General features: G+C 42.8%; 1 protein-coding gene across 1 annotated transcript in view; it reads right to left on the bottom strand.

Moving 5' to 3' along the window:
• The window catches only part of PASD1 (PAS domain containing repressor 1), a 116,005-nt gene that overhangs the window by 89,972 nt on the left and 5,432 nt on the right, over window positions 1–20,601 (bottom strand). The window lies entirely within an intron of this gene.

Raw genomic sequence — 20,601 nt, forward strand, 5'->3', positions numbered from 1 at the left:
AGATCCTAAGAAGACTAGAAGGTAACACCTAAATAATTGTGGAGCTTACTGGACCACTGCAGGCACTGCTGTGCTGTGATTTCAATTGGTGTGAAGCACCAGCTGCAGACCAACAGCAATACACATCAGCCAGCAATCTCACTCCTTCCCTTGAGATAAAAGCTGTGCTGATGGATATGTCAGTGGTTGTCCAAGAAGGGTAAAATCTGAGGAAATAATTCAAAGCTCTCGGAGATACTTAGAAAAGGGAAGTGGGAGATTCCTACCCCTGCTGTTCTGGCATGCCATTTGGCAAGTGTTCTTTAGGACGTATATTTGGGAGTAGGTGCATTTTCATATCACAGGAAAGAGAAGCAATGTCCTATCACTGCAATATTTCCTATTGGAGGGAAACTTCCAGAATTCAGATCTCCACCAAGAAAGACATGGCTCAAGAGAAGCTTGGAAGTGGCAGTCTTTGCTAAAATATTCCAGGCAACTAGGGTTCAGTTGTGTCCTCTCCTCTGCTTTCCATTTTCCTCCAAACATCTTGTGATGTTTCACAAGAGCCTGAAGGTGGGGATTGGGACCCTGCTCTGGAGCTGGTGGGGACCTCAGCAGAGGCTGGCTCCTGTGTGGCTGTGGTCTGGGGAGGTCAGTGCCAGGCCCTGAGTCCTGCAGGGAAGAGCAACCATGAATCCTCCTTGGTGCTCCCAGCAGGATGAAGGAAGGTGGCAGAGGAACCAGCCTGTTTCACGTGGTCACACGTGAGCACCAAGATGGGGCTGCCCAGCCCCTGAGAAGCCCCAGCTCCCATCACTTAGAGGGGACTGCTCAAACCCCAGCTGCAAGTCACAGACCAGCTCACAAAGAATTTGAATTATGTGCTTGGTCAGCCATTGTAACAATGGTGTTTCTTGCTATAGAACTCCCTCAAACACAAACTGTGTATGAACATTAGCATGGCCTTGTTTTGAGGATAGAAAAAGAAAATACCTCCTTTCCCATAACACTTGTTACAATAAATGGTAACTATGGAATCTTTCACACTTGCCAGTTTTCAGATGGAAAAAAAAATCTTAGCAGGTATAAATAAATGGGAAAGATATAAATATATAATATGAATCTCACCATAAATTAATGAATACAAGCTTGTCTGTCTCTGAATGAAGATGCAGCAATAAGTATAGGTTTTCATCTTTATTTTCCATTTTTCAAATACTCTTGAAAATAAATATTTGGGGCATTTTTCATACAGACAGAAAGAGAGGAAACCCATGAATTTTACTTTATGAGCTATTATTTTTATATCCCTAAATAGCTGCTGTATTGAGATGTAAAGAAAAGGCAACTGTGTATTTGTGTGTTAAAACAAACTCCTTCTGAGTAGAGCCAGTGCTGGCTGCTCTCCCAAAGTTCTTGGTCTAACATACTTCAGCTTTGGTTTGAAAAACCATCTTTACACCACAGCCCCATGTCTGCCTGGCTGCTTGCCTGCCTACAAACAGCTGGTCATGGTGCTAAAGAAGGCAGAGATAGGATTGAGAAATACACTTTCCTCCCTTCAAATAAAGAAAAAAAAAAGAGAGAAAAAAATCCAACAATCTAAAACCTGAAGAGTTTATGCTGCTGAGCTAAGGCTCCTTTTGTACAGGTCACTGGGCAGATATCAGATGGTAAGACCTTTTAATTGCTAATGGCCTGGTCTGGATTTCAACACATGACACAGAGATAAAGAACTCTGTATCCTATTATCAGTCCTCTGAGCAACTGCTACATCTTATTAAGTGTAACTATCGATTAATAGAACAGAATTCCATACCTGGAGAGTGTCATGGAACCATAGTTTGGGTTGGAAGGAACCTTAAAGATCACCTAGTTACATCAGCTCTTTGACTGGAAGCAGAGTATTATTAGGGCATTCCATTGCTGTAATAATGGTTCATGAGTTCCAAAGCAGAAGCCCAATATCAGGCTTTATTTTGGCTTTAATGCTACAACTGTTAAAGTGACAAAGTTGGGTTGGAAAGCTATTTGTGCAGCAGGGAATGAAGAGCAGACACAGATTTCTGGTCTTTTTTGTCACATTACACCCAAAAAAAGAGGAAAGTTTAAAGCATTCAGATAGTGCTGTAATCATTTCAGAGAGAGAAATCAAGGGCAGGCACAGCTACAGGCTTTGCATAAGCTCACACCCCAAAGCGGTGCAAGGGCAGAAACAAAAGTGAGCACATGTGATGTGGCAGCTCTCTCTGACCAAGACATCATCACTTCCTTTCCTTCTGCACTGGGAAGGGAAAGGCAAGATTGAGCTGTGCAGTGCCTGCAAAACCATCAAGGATTGCACACAAGAAAAAGATGTAGATTTTCATACAGGTCAGCTTCCAGGAGAGTTTAATATCAAAACAATCCCCTAAGAAACAAGGCCTTAATTTGCAAGCAAGGACTTAATTTGCATTTTAAATGCATCCATCTCCTTAAACCTTCAGCTTCTAAACAGACCCCTGGCCATATTCTACAGCGTACATCTGTGCAGCTCTGCTGAAGGCAACAGAGCCATGCCTGCTTTTATCAGCTAAGCATCTGATCCAGCCTTCTAAGAAAGAGGGGGAATGCAGAGGGGGAAATGTTCATCTCTTTCCTGCTTCTTGTAATGCTGCTTCCCACACCAAATGCTTGGCACCTCGCAGGACTGGGGTCTTTGGGGTGAGCTTTAACATATATTCTCTGGTAGTGGCTGAACGGATTGCCAGCAGAGAGGGAACTGTAAGTCAGCAGTGATAACCAGGGCCCTGCTGAGCCGTCACCAGTGGGGAACCTTTGCAGCTCTGAGAGGTTGGTAGTCTCATAAATAACAGGTCTTCTATGAGATACTGCAGTCTGACTGCATTTCATTAAAAAGTAAGGAGATGAGCTTATCCTTGCTTTAAAATATGGAGATCTGTGTGTTTATTAGCTGCATTACCCACCTTGCTGGTCTTTGAACAGCAGTGTTTTCCTCCAGTTGCAGATATTTTCAAGTCATGGGCAAGGAGCACGAAGAGGTATGTGCAAACCAGAGTGCTGAGGGTGACTTTTGCAAGTTGCTCAGACCATTTTCTGTGAGTGCTGCTGATGCATAGTGATTAGATGCCATTTTAACTCAGCAATGAGCATTAAGTGATGTTCTTCTTTCTGGTCTGGCAGAAGAAAGCTCTCAGTGATTTAAGACAGATTTTGTGAGGTTCAATCTCTCCTTGAATCCTGCTGTTTTTTTTTTTCACTTAAATTTCTACTAGATGAGTTTTCGGAAGCACTAAAAGCTTGATGAATTGCTTGACTGATTGGCCCACATAGTTTCCTCTTAAGTCAGCTTTGGCAGCGAGCCACTGAACACATCTTGAGGCTTTGCTTTGAATAATATTTTCATTAGTGAGATTATTCAAATATTTGAAGCCAGGACACTTATTCCTTGTGTACCCCACTTTGCACTTAACCAGGGGGAGGAGAGCTACAGTATCATGCTCTAGAAATCTGGGCACAAAAGCACTGAGAAAGAGGAAATCTTGTCTCCAACCCAAAGGAATTTCCCTTTGAAGATAACATTGCATTTCCAGCTGCAAGGCTGGGGCAGTGCAGATGTGTGCAGTTGGTGTTAATTATGGCTGGATGTGACCGAGACCTGAAAGGGCTCATACCAGCCCTGCAAACGAAGGAGCCGCTGTTGCTGTCTTCATGCTCCACTCATGGAGTGATAGAGCCTATGGCAGGAGTGGGATGAGTGATCTGCTCCAGGCTGCCATCACCCAGCACAGGAGGGGCGGTGGGGTCCAGTGCTTGGGACACACCCACATTCAGCCTGAGTCAGCTTCACCTCTGCAGTCACAGAAATACAAAATCATAGCAGTGTTTGGGATGCTGCTCCAGACCTTTAAGATCACTGAGTCCAACCATTATTCTCCTGCCCCTGTGCTCTGTCTGGGAAGGAGGCTGCAATTCTCTGTAAGGTTTCCCACCCTCAATCCTGGCAGCAGCAGCCCTCCATCCCTATTCCCTGCAGCAGGTCTTGAGTTCTGGCTTTGTGAAGGGTGCAAATGACAGAACAAGGGGGGGAGGTGAGGGAGGGAGTAACCAGTTTTGGAAAAGGCAGTGCAAACAGCCAGAGGTATTTCAAACTGATCACAACAGGAATCAAAGCTCAGTTATCCAATATTCACTGTTGTGAGCTAGATTCAAATTTCCCAGATGTCCCAAGATGTCCCCTCTCTAACACAATCCTGGATCTGGGAGTGAATTCTACTAGTACTGAATTTATGAGCTCACATCTCTTCAGTGAGTTTAGAAAGTTTTTGTCTTCCATCTAATAATTTAAAACTGACTGTCTTTTTTTCTAGCCACTGGATTCCAATTAGCTTTACTTTTCGAAAAGAGAGCCCCCATACAACAAGCATCCTGCAGACTGATAATTGGATGCAGGTACAGAAGGACAAGTTCAATCAAACCCATCTCACTGGTCTGAAGCACTGCTCCTGTTTTTAGGCTCATTTCAGAGTGGCAGGTCACAGCAGTGTAAACATCACGGGGGAAAAAAAAAAGCCAAGCTGGCAAACAGTCAGAACTTGCTGTTCCTGACCCAGTAACCTACTTTTTGAGCACCACATAACATGAAAGCCACCCCTAGCTCAGACTGCGACATCACCTCTTACTTAACTTCATAGAGGCAAATAGTGGGTCCAGCTGGAAAGAGTTAGACAAGATGTGGTCATCATGTACTTCATGCTGACCGAAAAGATCTGTTTAGTTTAGACAGGAAAACACACAGTGAGTGGTTTCTAACCTCAAGTCATTCACAGTCACCATATGAACACACATGTTCCGTGCAGCAGAGTTTGGACCTTGGAGTCCCTCATGCTGACATATGGAGCAACCTTAAATTTTGTCTACAGCACTAGTGCCACCATCAGCTTCAGAGCCTTGGGCAAAGAATCCTTCATGAAGGATTTTTTTTACCTCTGCAGTGCTCCTTTAGCTGTTTTCATTCCGTCTCCCTCAGTCTGACTGATGTGATATTCAGAGAGCACACAGCGTAGTTTTAAAGGCACAAAAGACTTAAGGACCCCTGTGACCAGCCAAAACTGTTCTCTATACTTGTTCTTCCTTCAACAGGGCAAAAACAGCAGCCATCAACACCCACCACCTCTGGAATGGCATCTGTCTTCTCCTTCCACTCTTTGCTGTCCCAGATTTCTCCCCCAACACAGTCTTTCCTTCAATCAAAGCTGACCCCATGCTCTATAATTTTTTTTACCTCTGATGAAGTTAGTAAAGGATTTTGGGGAACTGCTAAATATGGCAGAAAAAGATATGTTGTCAAGGATGTGCCACATCCCTTTTCTCCAGGACAACTCATGGGCTACTAGGGATTTTCTCCTTGCAACTTATACATAGTTTATCTTCTTTCTTTTTTAGTGACAGGAGTGGCATCACTGGTTGAAATGGACCTGGACAGAGTGTTGCTAGCCTGAAGAGAAGAAATCTGTGGCATCCTCAGACAGTCCCTTCTTAAGAAACTGTTAAGTTTAAGAACTGAGCTTAACAGTTGCTTAAGTTCAGCAAAACATCTAGATCTTCAAAGCATTTTGTTTGCCTTAAGCCATCAGGTGTTTTCCCATCAAAATACAAATGGAGATGGACTAGGAATAAAGTTTTCAGGCAGTTTTCTACTACAAAGAAAAAAACCACAGACACAGAAATCATGCTCATCCAGTGTTCTTTGCAGCTCTATCTGCCACTGTGAACATCCTTAGAAATCAGTGTTTAACACTTGCCATTAAGAAGTAAAACATAAACTGAGATTAAACCCAGGCCTAACATCTGAAAGCATTAATATTTTACTGCACATATTACGATGTAGTCGTTGGTTGGAGACAGAGACGACACAAATTCACCGAGCGTCCTCAACAAACAGCACTGAGTTCATTAAGGCTGCCCTTCTTACAGGGGGTTTGAATTTCCCAGGCTTACACGTGTGATTGGTTGAGGTCGTAACCCTGCCCAGCTCCTGGCTAATGATACATCTGCATTTAGGGCTGAATGAGATTGGCTGAGGGTCCCTGTGTAGATTTGAATCCAACCTATCCTTGTTCACCCAGGGACCTGTTTATCAAACTAGGCTAGCCAAACTGGGTTTCTTATTTATGGCTAAAATATTTGCCCAGCTACAGACTAGCTGTGCTGTGACACACATCAGGGAAAAAAAATAAGAGTGGTAAGACAGAGGGAGGCTCTTTAGGGAAATGATGGGAAACTATTCTTTACCAAATTATGCCCATTTTTGTGGGTAATTGCTTCCACTGTATCTCTCAGCTGAAACATGCGCACAGGAAATAGGAAGAGGTAGAAATGAAACTACTTTTGGCTGAATATTCCAGCTGCATGCAAAAAGAAGTGGTTGAAATAACCAGAACAAAGTGTCTTGAAGTTATTGCACCTTCCAACTGGCTCAAATTGACTACGATTTTATTTCTATTGACACTTGGACTTCCCATTGCAGAGCAAGAGGGGGCAGGGCACTGCAGTATGTTAAAAATTCTAGCTACATTTTCTGGCATCATCACAATTAATTTTCCCACCATCTTTTCTACCAGCAGTTTTAACTTTACCTGAGATTAAAAATGTATGAACTATTTTACCCTGGCTCACAAAAGCATAACACAAACGTAAATGTTCTACTAGACATAATAACTAATTTTTCTTTACTACAATGTCTAATTTAGATCTCTGAAACTGTAAAATTAAAATCTGCTCTAATCCATACTTCTTACACATAAAAGGTATTTCTAGAAAATTATAGTATCGCACTGCTTATTACACAAAAATCTCAGAATGAATGTATTGTAAAAAAAATAACTACCTAATTATAAAATCCTGATGATAAAGACACCGTTGTCATGAAAACATCTGGACTGCCAGCCCCCCAGAATACAGGAAATTTCAATAGGCTGAGCAAAATCAGAGGCAGATGAAAGAAGAGTTTTAAAGAGGTCCAGAGAAAAAACTATCACCGACTGCAATTTCTCTATCAAAGTGCAGGGGATGGCTACAAACAAACCAACCAGTAACAACCTAGTCACATTGGCAGAGCAATAAAGATGTATGGGGAGGTGAGGCACAATTAACAAACACTGTGTCTGTTATTGCACAGCCTTGGAAATTATACTTCTACTCTACTCTTCTACAATGTCAGCCTGGAAAAATAGTCATTGCCTCAGGGTTTTATAAGCCTTTTTATCAATCTGATGCCTTAGAATAACAGAGTGGACAAATATGAACAAAAGAGTTATCAATAGTGTTTCTAGAATTTAACTTGCATCAAATGTCATTTAAATGATATTTGAAGAACAAAACAGGAAGAGGAATAGGAATGAAGGAAGGGGAAAGGTCAGTTACATGCTAATAGAAGTATTGAGAAAAGTGAGAGAAGTTTGACTGTTGCATTCAGTTCAGCCAAATAGGGCTGACCATGAACAAGAAATCTGTCCCTTGTTGTCAAGACTATTGTAAATGTTATGTTAATAGTGAAGTTAATACCTATGCATATTTTAGCTGCTTATGAAATGATGAACGTTGTCTTGGAAAAATGGGAGTTCAAAGATGTCATTATCCCAGATGTGAGATGTTACATCAAAAGGACCAGGAGAAGCATGAGAACATCTCCAGTAGACTGTGGGATTGTCTTGACTTGCAAAGCAGGATATAACCAAAAGTATGTATTCTGTCACCATCTGTTGAAACCAGGGGCAGTGATCTATCTCCAGAGGGAAATATCTCCTGTTAATGGACCATCTGTTAAAACCAGCGGGGGCAGTGTTCTTTACCTTTTCCACAACCCATCCTTCCTGCAGGGGAGATATCTTCTGCTAATGGTCCATTGAGTCCCACTACATGACTGATAAAATTACATCATCGCAAGGGGAGATGCTCGACCCAGGGGGAGGAGCCAAGCCCTTCCTACATAGATAAAATCTGAGATTTGGAACATCAGACCAGCCTTTTTCCACTGGATTCCAGAGGAAGACCAGACCTTTTCACATCATCACTGGACCTTCAGAGGAAAATTACAACCTTCTACAGGACCCCTGCTTCAACAGAACTACATCTGTCACTCCAGGAGGATGCAGCCATCACTTAATCAGACTGCTACCCTGACTGACACAGTGTCAGGTTGTATTCAGACTCTATCAGTGTTTTGGGTTTTTTTTTCCTTTTTATTTTCCTTTTTTTTTTTTTTTTAATTACGGTAATTTTATGACTATAAACTGCACTGGATTATAAGACGCACTTTTTTCTTTCTGCGGCAAGGATCCGCGCGCAACAAAGTAATGAATTAGTAACGGAATCACGCGAGCTGCGCTGAGCCCTACCGAGCCCTGCCAAGCCGCGTGGGGCTGCACAAGCCACGTCGGGCCGTGCGGGGCCGTGCTGAGCTGTGTGGCCCCGTGCAGCTTGGCTCGCTGCTCACTGTTTGGCTCACTGTGCGCACTTCCGGGTTGTTGGCAAATTTCTGAACTTTGTCCATATATAAGGCACACCGGATTATGAGGCGCACTTACGAGTTTTGATTAAAATTTTAGGCATTACGGTGCACCTTGTAGTCATGAAATTACTGTACTTTTAAATTACTTTTAATTATTATTTTATTTTTATTTTCCCTAGTAAAGAACTGTTATTCCTATTCCCATATCTTTGTCTAAGAGCTCCTTAATTTCAAAATTATAATAATTTGGAGGGAGGGGTTTTATATTGTCTATTTTCAAGAGAGGCTCCTGCCTTTCTTACAAACACCTGTCTTTCAAACCAAGACAGGGATGCAGTCTAGCAAGAAGAGACCTTGTCTGTGAGCCTAGGATATTATCATGGTGGAGAGACCTTTCTCAGGACAGGACTTTTCTCCTTTTCAGCTGAGTCCAAGTCCTGAAGACATGTACACCTATAACTGGCCCTAAACATGCAGGGAGTTCCAGGGAGTCTAATGAAGGGTCCTTGGTTCACTTCTGCTAAAAGTTCAGAGGGCAGCGTTCACAGGCCCGACATCTCCAGTAAGGTGTGATTTCTTACCTCTAACTGGAGCTCCCATTGCTGGCAGTGGCTTTTCACCACTGATCAGCATGTGATTTGGAATCCCAATGGAAACCTCACATGTAAATAATCTGCAAGGCCCCAGAACCAGACAATGGATGAGACATCAGAGAATGATGCATCACTTGTAGGATATGACACATCGCTTATGAGGGTGATTACAGGGCAGACGGCAGCAAAAGCACAGTAACCTTCCCACATGATTGCCATCTGTGCTTCTCTGCTAAAGGTTATATCAGGACTCTATTGTAAAATGTTGCTGGCTAGGATTTATAATTCAGTGGATAGACAAGTTCTCAGCCAAAAATCCTTCCGAATGAAAACAGCTCAGTTGTGGGGATTCTGCTCATGTTGGATATTTTTGATCACTAAGATGGTAATATCAACAAAGTAGCATCAGCCTGTGCATCTGATATGTTTTCCATAAACAGCTCTGGACAACAGCCAAAGCAATGGCGTTGATCGTCTCCTTCAGTCTCAGGTCTCACTGTTTGTTTGCATGATGTTCAGATAGTGGGATAAAACTCATTCCCTGTGCAAAGGCCCACTGTGAGATCTGTACAGCACTTTAGTCTCCTCTAAGCCTGATATACAGGGGATTTAAGACACACTTAGTAATGGCCTGCATGGTACCAGTGAAGAGAGTTGCATGCACTAGGAAAAGCTTTCATATCTTTCTCTAAAGAAGCATTACTATTCTGCCAAGTAAATGCACCTGTTATTTACTTTCCAGCACATATTGCAAAGCTCATGTTAATTAAACTTCTAAAACACACAACAGAATAAAACTTTATTGACGTAATGCCAACAAATTGTATACGAACTCTCCCCCGCTGTTTAGTTAGTAAATATTTGCTTGGAAAGAATAACTTGCACTATCCTAGACAAAAGATAAGCTAGTTGGGAAACTGAAGCCAAGAGCATCCTTTCTGGTCTCCTGGACTCCAGAGCTGAAACTCCAGGATCCTCTGAGTCAACTTGCAGAGGTCAAACATCAGGCAAACACACCAGGAAGGAGACAGCTGGGATAAAACCCACAAGTCTGATGCCAGGCTCTGTGGCACCAGATCTCTATGGCACCAAAGAACTCTGGTACAAAATCAAAGACTTCATGCTTTTCCCTGGGTGATTTATAGGTTGTAGTATAGTGGTATGTCAGTAGTTGAAAGGATGGTACAAATACAAAACCATCTCTACAGCTCAATGTACATTACAGAAAAAATCCTCTTTTCTTTAGAGGTGCCACCCTTTAAAAGACTCAAAATCTGAGAACTGGAAAGCTAGGAATATTGAGTCTGTTACTCATTTATCTTTAGGTGAATTTCTAAAGTATTCCACATATGGATAGATTTCTAAAATCTAGTTTCCAAACCCTAGTAGCTAGTAAAATAATGCACAAGGAACCCCAGTGAAATGTCATTTAACATTTACAGAATGCCTTTAGATAACTCTAGTCTATAAAGGCAATTGTACTGTTAGACTACGCAGGGACCAAACACATTTGTTAATGGCAGGGCTGTCTCTGACTTCAGAGGTTCATACCTAAAATCCCATGAAATGTCAATCTGTTAGTACTCCTCTCATTATTAATATGCATATATTTATCTTTAAAGAAGACGGAGTAATTGCACAAGGCTGAAAGTTGTCCAGAAGAGAAGTGTATTCTATTGGGGAACAGCTTATGAAGCACAAACACTCCCAAAATACATGATTCATGCTGGCAGGCTGTCACAGCACTTTTCTGAATTTGAACCAACACAATCTGAGATCCTTTTCTTACTGGCAAGTTCAGATATATTTCAAGAAAATTGCAACTATACTAGCAAAGCCTCTTAACCATCACATCATCTCCCTACTGAAGCACATGCAGAACACAGCAGGGGAAAAAAAAAGATCATCTTCAACTGACAGGTTATTCACACTCTCATACCTGTCTTTCAAATACCGACTTGATAGCATTACCATCCTGGATTAGAGGGTTTGGGACTTTGTTAAAGTTTCCAAGTAACAGTCATGGGGGAGTTGCTTTTAGCTGGTTTCTTTTCTTCCGTAATCCACAGAGATAATGGACACGTAATGCTAGTTATCTATACTCCATACCTACATGTGAAAGACAGAGGCATTACCATTGCTTCCTCTATAAGAATAAGATAAATACCATTTATAAGAAGGCATATTTACATAAGTTTTGATTACTCATGCAATAGACAAAGAAGACAATGTACATTTTTCTTCTCCTACACACTGCTGTGTGCTCAGTGCTTTGTCTGGAGCTATTCCACAGAAGAATGTCTTAACAGCCTTTTTTTCTTTCATACAAGAACTGTTCCCAAACTGTAATGGTAGCTTCTGTTCCAGCAGCACTGCCACCCAGTGCATTGTTACTGCAAAGCAGATCCATTGCAACCACTGATTTTCAGCTTTGATGAATGCAAAGTGAATTTTTCCTCTTGGCATTGCAGTGCAATGGGCTTGTGTGTTTGAGAAATATAGCCTTGAATTTCCTACATAGCTGAAGGCAGTTCTGGAACCAGCTATTACTTGATATTATTAACTTAGAACCTTATTCAGCAAGTGCTGTAGTGAAACTCAACTCATGCTTAGGTTAATCCCTGTTCAACAAAGTGCTGCTGCACAACTGAGGAATTCAATCACAGCTTTTGTGTTCTAGCAGTTATCCTCATCAGAAGCAAGATCGCAAATGGTACCTGTGTTATTACTAACAAGGCTCAGTTTCCTTGGTTAGCACCTTTAGGAAGAAGCCTTAACCCCAGTGTCCAGCTCAATAAGATCAAACATGCCCCAGATCTCCCCCTCAAAACCAACCCAAACAAAATCACCCCAAACAAAACCACCTCAAATAAAATCAACAGCTTTAGTCTAACATGGAGGATGTCAGATTGTCAGAACTGCAGAAATACCCTCTGGTAGACCCAATGAAAAATACAGGTAAGCAAGCAAGATGAAGGCAGGCTGAAGAATCATACCCCATAACATGCCAGTGGGAGCAATGCCTACCTTTCTATCTTCAGGAAAAAATCCTGACTTTGTAAAAACATCCTTGTCTGTGAAAGCCAGCAATAACTCACATGCAGAGTGAGATCCCTTCTAACAATGATAAAGATCTAGACAGGGGAAATGTTATTAAAAACTAAATTCCTCAAAAACCCCCAACACCCATGGCCAGATGAACTTGAGATAAATAGTAATTTCACGATTATAAGCAGCACCATTTAGACTAAAATTTTGGTCTGAACCTGGAAGTGCGGCTTATAATCAGGTTTTATTTTGGTAAGAAATGCTGGGCTCTTCCCCCTGGCTGGAGCAACTCCCAATGGAATGAAGTAATTTTATCAGTCCCACAGTGGGACTCAATGGCCATTAGCAGAAAATGACTGCCTGGAGGAAGGATGGGTTGTGAAAAGATAAAGAACAATGCCCCACCTGGTTTCAATGGATGGCCCCTTAGCAGATGATATCTCCCATGGAGATAAGGATCACTGCCCCACCCTCAACAGATGGTGATAGAATAGATACCTTTAATCATACTCTGTATTATAACCCAAGACAGTTGCTGACACCTGGACATGCGGCTTATAGTCAGGTGCGGCTTATAATCATGAAATTACTGTACTATTAAACTTCTGACATGTGGCTCAGGACATCCAAACTTAAATGCCTGAAATGGGTCCAGTTTCCAAGAAATCACTTGTTTGGGGTACTCTCCAACACTTTTCATGGGTTCCCCAACAATGCCTTCAAGGTGGAGCCCCTCCCTGGTAAGTGGGCTAATTTGGGGAGTGTTTTTTTCAGGCATAAATGCCTCATTGGATATCTCAGTGGCAGTACAGCATTCTCATCCTCATAGGCCTCATACCAAAGCATCATCTAAAGAGTGTTCAAAACCTCAGACTATCCATCACCTCCTAAGTAATTGTAAAAACCATCTGAAACCCCTCCCACAATTGTATGATGGTGAAGGCTGCAGAGAACACACAAACCAAATGTATAACCATACCAGAAAACATTTTCTGTCCTCGAAAAAAGGTACATCATAAGCTGCATCATTTTGACTAAAATTTTGGTCTGAAACCAAAGTACGGTTTATAATCAGGTGCAGCTTATGTATGGACAAAGAACAAAAAGTTGCTGTTTTAGTTTGGAGGATAGGTGTCTGCTGAGAAAGGCAGGAGTTTCTCTTTGAAATGGAGAATGTAAACCCCCTCCCTCCAAATTATTAGAATTTTGAAATCAAGGGGCTTTCAGGCAAAAATATGGGAATTAGGAATAACAGTTCTTTTCTAGGGAAATAAAAATAGAAATACAGTACTACAAAGAAACAAACTCCAAACCCTGACAAAGCCAGAGTACAACCTGACACCCTGTCAGGCAGGGTGTTGGTAGCAGTCCCATTCCATGGTGGCTGCATCCTCCTGCAGTGACAGATGTGATTCTGTTGGAGCAGTGCTCCTGTACAAGGTGCAGTTTCCCTCCAGAGGTCCAGTGGTGATGTGGAGAAATGCGGTTTTCCACTGGAGTCCAGTGGAGAAAGGGGCTCCCTTAGTGCCCCAAAACCTCTGTTTTATTTTGGTAAAAAATGTTGGACTCTTCCCGCTGGTTGGAACAACTTCCAATGGGATGAAGTAATTTTATCAGTCCCACAGTGGGACTCAATGGCCATTAGCAGAAAATGACTCGCAGAAGGAAGGATGGGTTGTGAAAAAATAAAGAACACTGCCCCGCCTGGTTTCAATGGATGGCCCATTAGCAGAATATCTCCCACAGAGATAAGGATCACTGCCCCACCCTCAACAGATGGTGATAGAATAGATACCTTTTATCACACTCTGCATTGTAACCCAATCAGGTGCTGCTTATATATGGACAAAGAACGAAATGTTGCCAACACCTGGAGATGCGGCTTATAGTCAGTGCGGCTTATAATCGTGAAATTACTGTACTCATAGATACCATTCCAGGTAGAAATATCTTCATCTTTGGGAACTAAAACTTAATTTCAACAAATACTTCCTCCTGAAGGTAAAATTAAATAAAAGTAGTGGGATGATAACAGAGCTGTTCTTTTTAACAGCCTCTATATCACATCTGGTTAAGGCTACAGTGATGCGCTCTCCAAAAAGACACAAAAACGTTTTTGACATTCAGTAGAACAATAATGCAGCTCCAGCTTTGCTATGTTTAGCAGTCAGTAACCAAAACACATCCCCAGGAAAGCACCAGAGGAGCCAGGCATGCGCTTTCCCAGGGCTCTGCTCTGTGACCCCGTTTCCCTGATGCTATCAGTCTGTCCTCATTATAACACTTCAAGAAGGAACATAAATATATTGTACATCAAAATGCTCTTGACTTTTACAAGCAACCCGATTCAGCAGCCCTCAGGGTGCAGTTTCATGACCAGCTCAAGCAAATCTCATCCTTGAAAAGGCACTTCTGCTACTCCCAACCTCCTCTGCACGAAAAATCAGACTTGCATGGTTGAAAGTTAATGCTTGGAGAGACATTTTATAAAGACCAGTTTTCAACTACTTTGCCACTACTGTGCCAACGCAGCAGAGATTGCGGGGAGCAGAAGACAGAACTGCCGTCTTTAGTCTTGTGAACCAGCTACTTGTGAATTTGTCTCAGTTTGAGACAAGTTAGGAGGAGACGTCCTGAAATGAATGTCTCTAAAAAGGGGCGGGTTCCGGCACTCCCTCCCCTCACCAAACAAAAGGAATTTATTGGAGGAAAGTGAAAAACCTGTTTATTCAACACACAGAGTACACGGAGGCATGGGAAAACGAATGAATAATGTTAGATACTAAAACCTTCTCGCTGCGGAGAAAGCTGGTGGATGTCAAGAGTCCTGCTCGCTTTTCCTGAGGTCCAGAGCCCGTAAGCAGGGCCAGGGTCCCAGTGCAGTTCTGGTGTTTCAGACCAGAGCTAAGCTGAACAGTTCCAGAAGAAGCCACTGAAGAAATTACTGAAGACGCTGTATGCAGTCCCAGGAAACTTCCTGCCTCAGCTAACAAACAAGTAGCTAGCTAAAAGCTATACTCCCTCCCTGCAGAGCCGATATGGGGGAGGTGTGTGAAATCACGCTCAAAGAATTCCTCCGGCTCCCTCTCTCCTTCCCCTGGGCCTAGCTTAACGTTATAGGACTCGTGTAGGCATAAAACAGACACTAGGGAAATACAGTACCATACAGTCACCCCAAGACAATTGTTATCCTTGGTGGCACAACCTATTGCCTATGACAGCCATCAATGAGTCTCACATTGGTATCTGCAGGAAATGGAGGGACCTCAGCTCTGTATCTTAGAGGCTTGTGATTATTGTTAGCATTGGTGGGCTGACAGCCAGGCATTCTACACTGAACCTAGAGCCCTGCCACTGAATTATTTTAATAAGCCATTTAGTTTATCTCCCACTCCCTTTTTCTGATAGCATTTAAACCTACTTTTCTGTCTTGTTTTCCTAAGATGTAATTTCATAAACTGTAAATCATGTAGGCATCTTTACCTCTGACTGTTGTGGATACCCGTGTGGGGAGCCACAAAGTTGGGGATCTTCTGAAGCTCACTGCAAGCATATTTTGTACAGCCTCATCATTGCAAAATGCATACTGTAATTGACAGCCTTCAAATCCTATATATGATATACTGTCCCAGCTTAATACAGTATTCCAGTCTCATGTGCAACCTCTCATGCAACCACAGGAAAGGCAGTAATACCAGCAAAAACCTTCTGCCTGTGGAGCACTGCATAGGTGATAGGACAATTTTAGGGGAACAAAGATATTCTTAAAAACTACTAAATGCCATGGAGGAACAGTTGTTAAAAGCGGCTGTAAAGGCCTGTGAAGAGGAAACAATTCTCAATGTTCAGCACTGAGCTTTATTGCTCCATAAAGTTCAGCCCTGTGCCCCATATGCTGCAGTGTTATCTGAAGAAACTGCATCTACAATTTAATGTTTACACATATAAATACTTTTGTAGCACAAAGGTTGCCAAAGATCAAGGACCTGATTCAGCAACAGACTTAGTTTAATATTAAGCAGCACTTCCATCAACATGATTATTTATCTACTCAAATTCAAGGAACTCCTAGCACTTTGGCCAAATGAGGCCAAAATCGGGGATTGTTTCTGAAAAACATGTTGTGCACAGGTGAAGTCGCACTTATAAAAAGAGAGAGAGAAACCTAGGAGAAATACACTGCTTTCCTACCACAGAAGCATGAAGAGACAGTCATGCCTAATACAGTAAGACAGAAGAAGAACCTAGGGCTGAACATCAACAGGAGGTGGTACAGGAAGGTGTCAGCAGAAGTGGGTGCCCCTCCTTCTCACCTTTCCAAACCATCACAGAGCCATCAAAGAGCCCATGGACTGCACTCACACTGCTACAGATGAGGTCCCAATGGGGTCTCTAGGTTAGGAATTGGCATCTGGTTGCACTGGAAACAGAAAGAGATAACCAAGAGCCTCTTTGCTACCCTCACAGCTCCCACCCCTGAAAGCTTTACTGAGAGTCCAGTAGTGCTGACCAGGTCTCATTCCCCTTTTCTATATAAGAAAATCCTCAGATTTGATTCCAAATCTATGCTGCATTTTTAAGCAGTGTGCAAGTCCAGACATGTTTTCTGACAAATTCCATGTCACTTCTGTTCCTCAGAAATCCTATTATATCATTGCTCAGGAATGAGGGTCTAGAAGACCTGGAGCAGACACACAGATGGAATTTATTCAGTTGGACTGATGCCTGTTCAGGTTCTTAGCTCTCTCTGTGCTTCTGAGACAGTTTGCAGTGGATAACTATGTTTTTGAGAAAAGCAGACTCCAAATTTCACTTTGGGTAGAGCCCTAAGGTGGATGCCCATCTTTCTGCCCACCTTCACCGCATGTTGTAAGCAGATTATGCCCAATATGACAGATTTAGCAAAAGTGGCAGTTGCTTGCTGCCCAATATCATTAGCCTGCCTTCCACGAGAGCTCAGACATGGTGCTTCTCTAGCAAAATCAGCTCATTAATAACCAAACAGCCTGGCACAATATTTTCCCCTCAGCTGAAGCAGAGCTTTGAGCAGGGGAGTTCCCAATTAGCACACCTACAGAGATTCAAAATCGAATTCTAAATGAGGTCCAAACAGCAAACGGGTTCAATGGACTGGCATGTCAGAGGGACTAGGATAGATAAGCATCTGTTCTTGGCTTTATTACTTGTCCTTCATTACCTTTATTACTCTGGTCCCTGAGTCTGTGAAGGGAATGGTAATCTAATAAAAAGGTTACCTGAGTCAATGAAAACAAAGCAATTCATTGGTCTGCCTTGGGCTCAGCTCCCCAAGGAATCAGTATCTCCTTTTCCCTGAGAGGGCTCAGCACCTTCCCCACAGTGCTCTGTGGCAGCAGGCAGGGGCCAGACTGCTCTTCCAGGTAGACAGAGAAGGATGCAAACAGAGGAAGACGTCTGCTTCTTATGTACAGGTGTTTGTGTTACAATGTTAAAACAAGTTTGGAAATAATTCTCTGTTGATTCCTGAAAAAAATACTTCGGCTAGAAAAAAAAGTTGGCAGAGTCTGTAAGCTTGTTGCAAACAATACTATTTGTAGTAAAGTCTCCCTTTAATGCTAAAAAGTTAAAGAACAGAACCAATTTCATTGCTGATAAAGAACCCCTACAATTTCCCATTTAAAGCCAGGCAGGCAAGATCATGTTCTGAACCTCTGCCTCCCCTGCTACACAAACCATGGACCTGCATGGCAGCAGCACTTCCCACATAATGCAGCCTAGGTGAATGACTTCTCAAAGCTCTTCACAGCAATTCCAAGACCAGGTAATTCTGTAATAACTCCAAGTGAAATGTTTTTGTTTTAACATACACCTGTGGGAAGAGAACATCCCACTATTTTACAATGAGCTCTTTAAGGACATCCTGGAAAATTTTCCAAGAGCTACACTGAAAGGGAAGAACATTTAGTTATTTACTTTAGGAGCTTATTAGAATGTTTGAAATAATTCTTGTCCTCTCCTCTCCACAGAATAAAACCCTTTATTTTCTTTGTCAATTTGAGAAACGTGGCTCTGATTCTGCTGCTAAGGTTTGCATGTGGAGACTGTCACTGGCTGCAGCTTGGAGCTAGACTCTCAGGACTCAGCCTGCACCAAAGGCAGTAGGGGGACAGGACTGGGAGAAGGCAGGGATCCATCCCCCAATCCCATGGAACTTAAACTGCAAGCAGTGGCTGAGTTGCCAGTCAAACCCAGCTCTGGGCCAGCTCCAAGCTAAAGCAAGAAACACAATAGGGTTTAAGGCCATTTTAATATCCTGAAAGGTTTGTAAGTACCAGAGAGTCATTTTACTGCAAAATGCATCAAATGGCTTTATGTTGGTAAGGTGGGATCAGCACTCATTCTCAGAATAGGTACCAACATCAGGGAGTCAGTGCAGTCTTGCTGACCCTTGTGTACACCAAAATTAACTCTCCTCCAAGAAGGAAGTTTTACTCCTTGGGCAAAGCATGCCTAGCACTGCTCTTGCTGAGGCATCCAACTAGTAGGAGTTTTAACCAGGCACATGAACATATCCTGGCAAGTCAGTGACAAACAAAATAAGACACATCAGCCTGCTCAGAGGGCAGTGATAGAGGATAACAACTGTCCAGTAGGAGAGTTCACACAAACTTAGAGCAGTTTTGCCATCAGGAGACTTGCAGTTAGACTGCAAATCCCAGCCCCATAGCATGTTGTAATGACATTTTAGTTTTATTACCCTTTCATAATGGTAATTAAACACAGGCATGTGCACAGAGAAGTCTGCGTGATATATAGGGCAAGGCTTATCATTTGTAGGCAGCAACTGGGACCTTGCAGGCTCAGGTATGGGGTTGTAAAAGTTACAAAGCCACCAGCACCTCAGTGCTCATGTATGAAAAACTATGCAGCTGTGTGATTTATCTCTACCTGTGGTCACTTAGGGCAATCTACCTGTCTTCACTGGTATACACAATGCTTGGGAGCTTGCAGCATGGGGTAGCCTAAGTCCATTGCTGTCTTTGTCATGCTGGGGGAGCCAGTGATCTTCTCCCAAGTGACAGGGTGTTTGCAGCACAGAGAAGCCACCTGCCCTGGTGCAAAGATGTTATATGCCATACCTGCCACCAAGATGAGATTTCATCAGCTCATTTCCCCTTCTGGTCCAGGTCCTGGACACTAAGGCCGACAGTCCCAGCCGCCCCTGCCACACCCCTCCCAAGAGCCTGGGTGGGGGTACAAAACATCAGGGAGCTGCTCCCTGCAAAGCTTTAGCAACACACCAGAAGTCGTAGAAATGGGTAGATGCAAAAGAAGTAGCCACCACACATCTGACTACCCATGACCCCAGAGATCTAGCGCGGCAACCAGTCCCTGAGCAGCTCCCCTGAGTCTGGAATGAGAGACTGCCCTCAGGTTAAGCCCTTGTGTTTACACCATCTCCTCACACAAAGGCCACACGACCAGTAAGGGATCAGCCAGATCTATGGGACCACTGGACTCAAGCACAGCAAGAGAAAGTGGAAAAGATGAAATAGGATATAGGATGTGGGCCCTGGTAGGCTGCTATTCCAGCTGAATATCATAAGAAACAAATGCAAAAGCCAAAGTGACAGGAATTGGGACATCAAGTCTCCTTTCAGGAAAAAAAAAAAAAAAAAAGGACTAAAAATTAAGTACAAAAGATTCTCAGTCCCAGGGGAATACAAGCCTGTATATAATACCAACCGATTTTTCTGTTGCACAGTTCATTTTAGGACAGTGCTCACCCTCACAATGCTGATCCCATGGCCTGAGGCTGCTCTGGATTCAGACACCTGACTGTTCAGGAACAAGCATTTCTGTTTGAGAATAATTCAGATCTCTTGCTTATTTAGGTTAATTTGGGCTCAGTTTTCTTGCTGTTGGAATCTTTTGAGCTCACAGCTGCCTGTGCTGTGGGTGCACAACCCCTCCCCACAGCCCGTCCATTTCTGTGAGGGAACCAGTTCCCCCAGAATCTCTCAGGTACTTGAAGCACACACAGTACTTACAATGCAAACACAGCTTCTGCAATATAACCCTGAAAAGCTCAGGCATTCCTTTTGTTCATCTTGTTGCAAACCAAGATTTCTGCTCTGAGACGCACATTTGACAGTAGCTCCATGAGAGTGCTAAGCATATGAGTAACTCTTCCATGACAGTGGCAAGCACATCCAGACCTACAGTCCCAGTCTCAAAACAGACATGGACATCCAGCACTCATGGAAACAATCACCCAGCATGCATTTATTAGTCAATATGAACATTTGCACTTAGACAAGCAAACACAGCAACTGTGCTGCAAACAGGTACAAGTCTGCAAGTGCAAGAAACAAAAACAAGTGCAAAGAACAACAGCAAAGCCTCAGCAAGTTATATACTGAATAATATCAGCATCCTGGATCATTTGATATAAAGCATTTCACTGCCTGAGCACAAAGTATTACT

This window comes from Catharus ustulatus, chromosome 14, assembly GCF_009819885.2.
Source record: "Catharus ustulatus isolate bCatUst1 chromosome 14, bCatUst1.pri.v2, whole genome shotgun sequence".
In the NCBI taxonomy this organism is placed as follows: domain Eukaryota; kingdom Metazoa; phylum Chordata; class Aves; order Passeriformes; family Turdidae; genus Catharus; species Catharus ustulatus.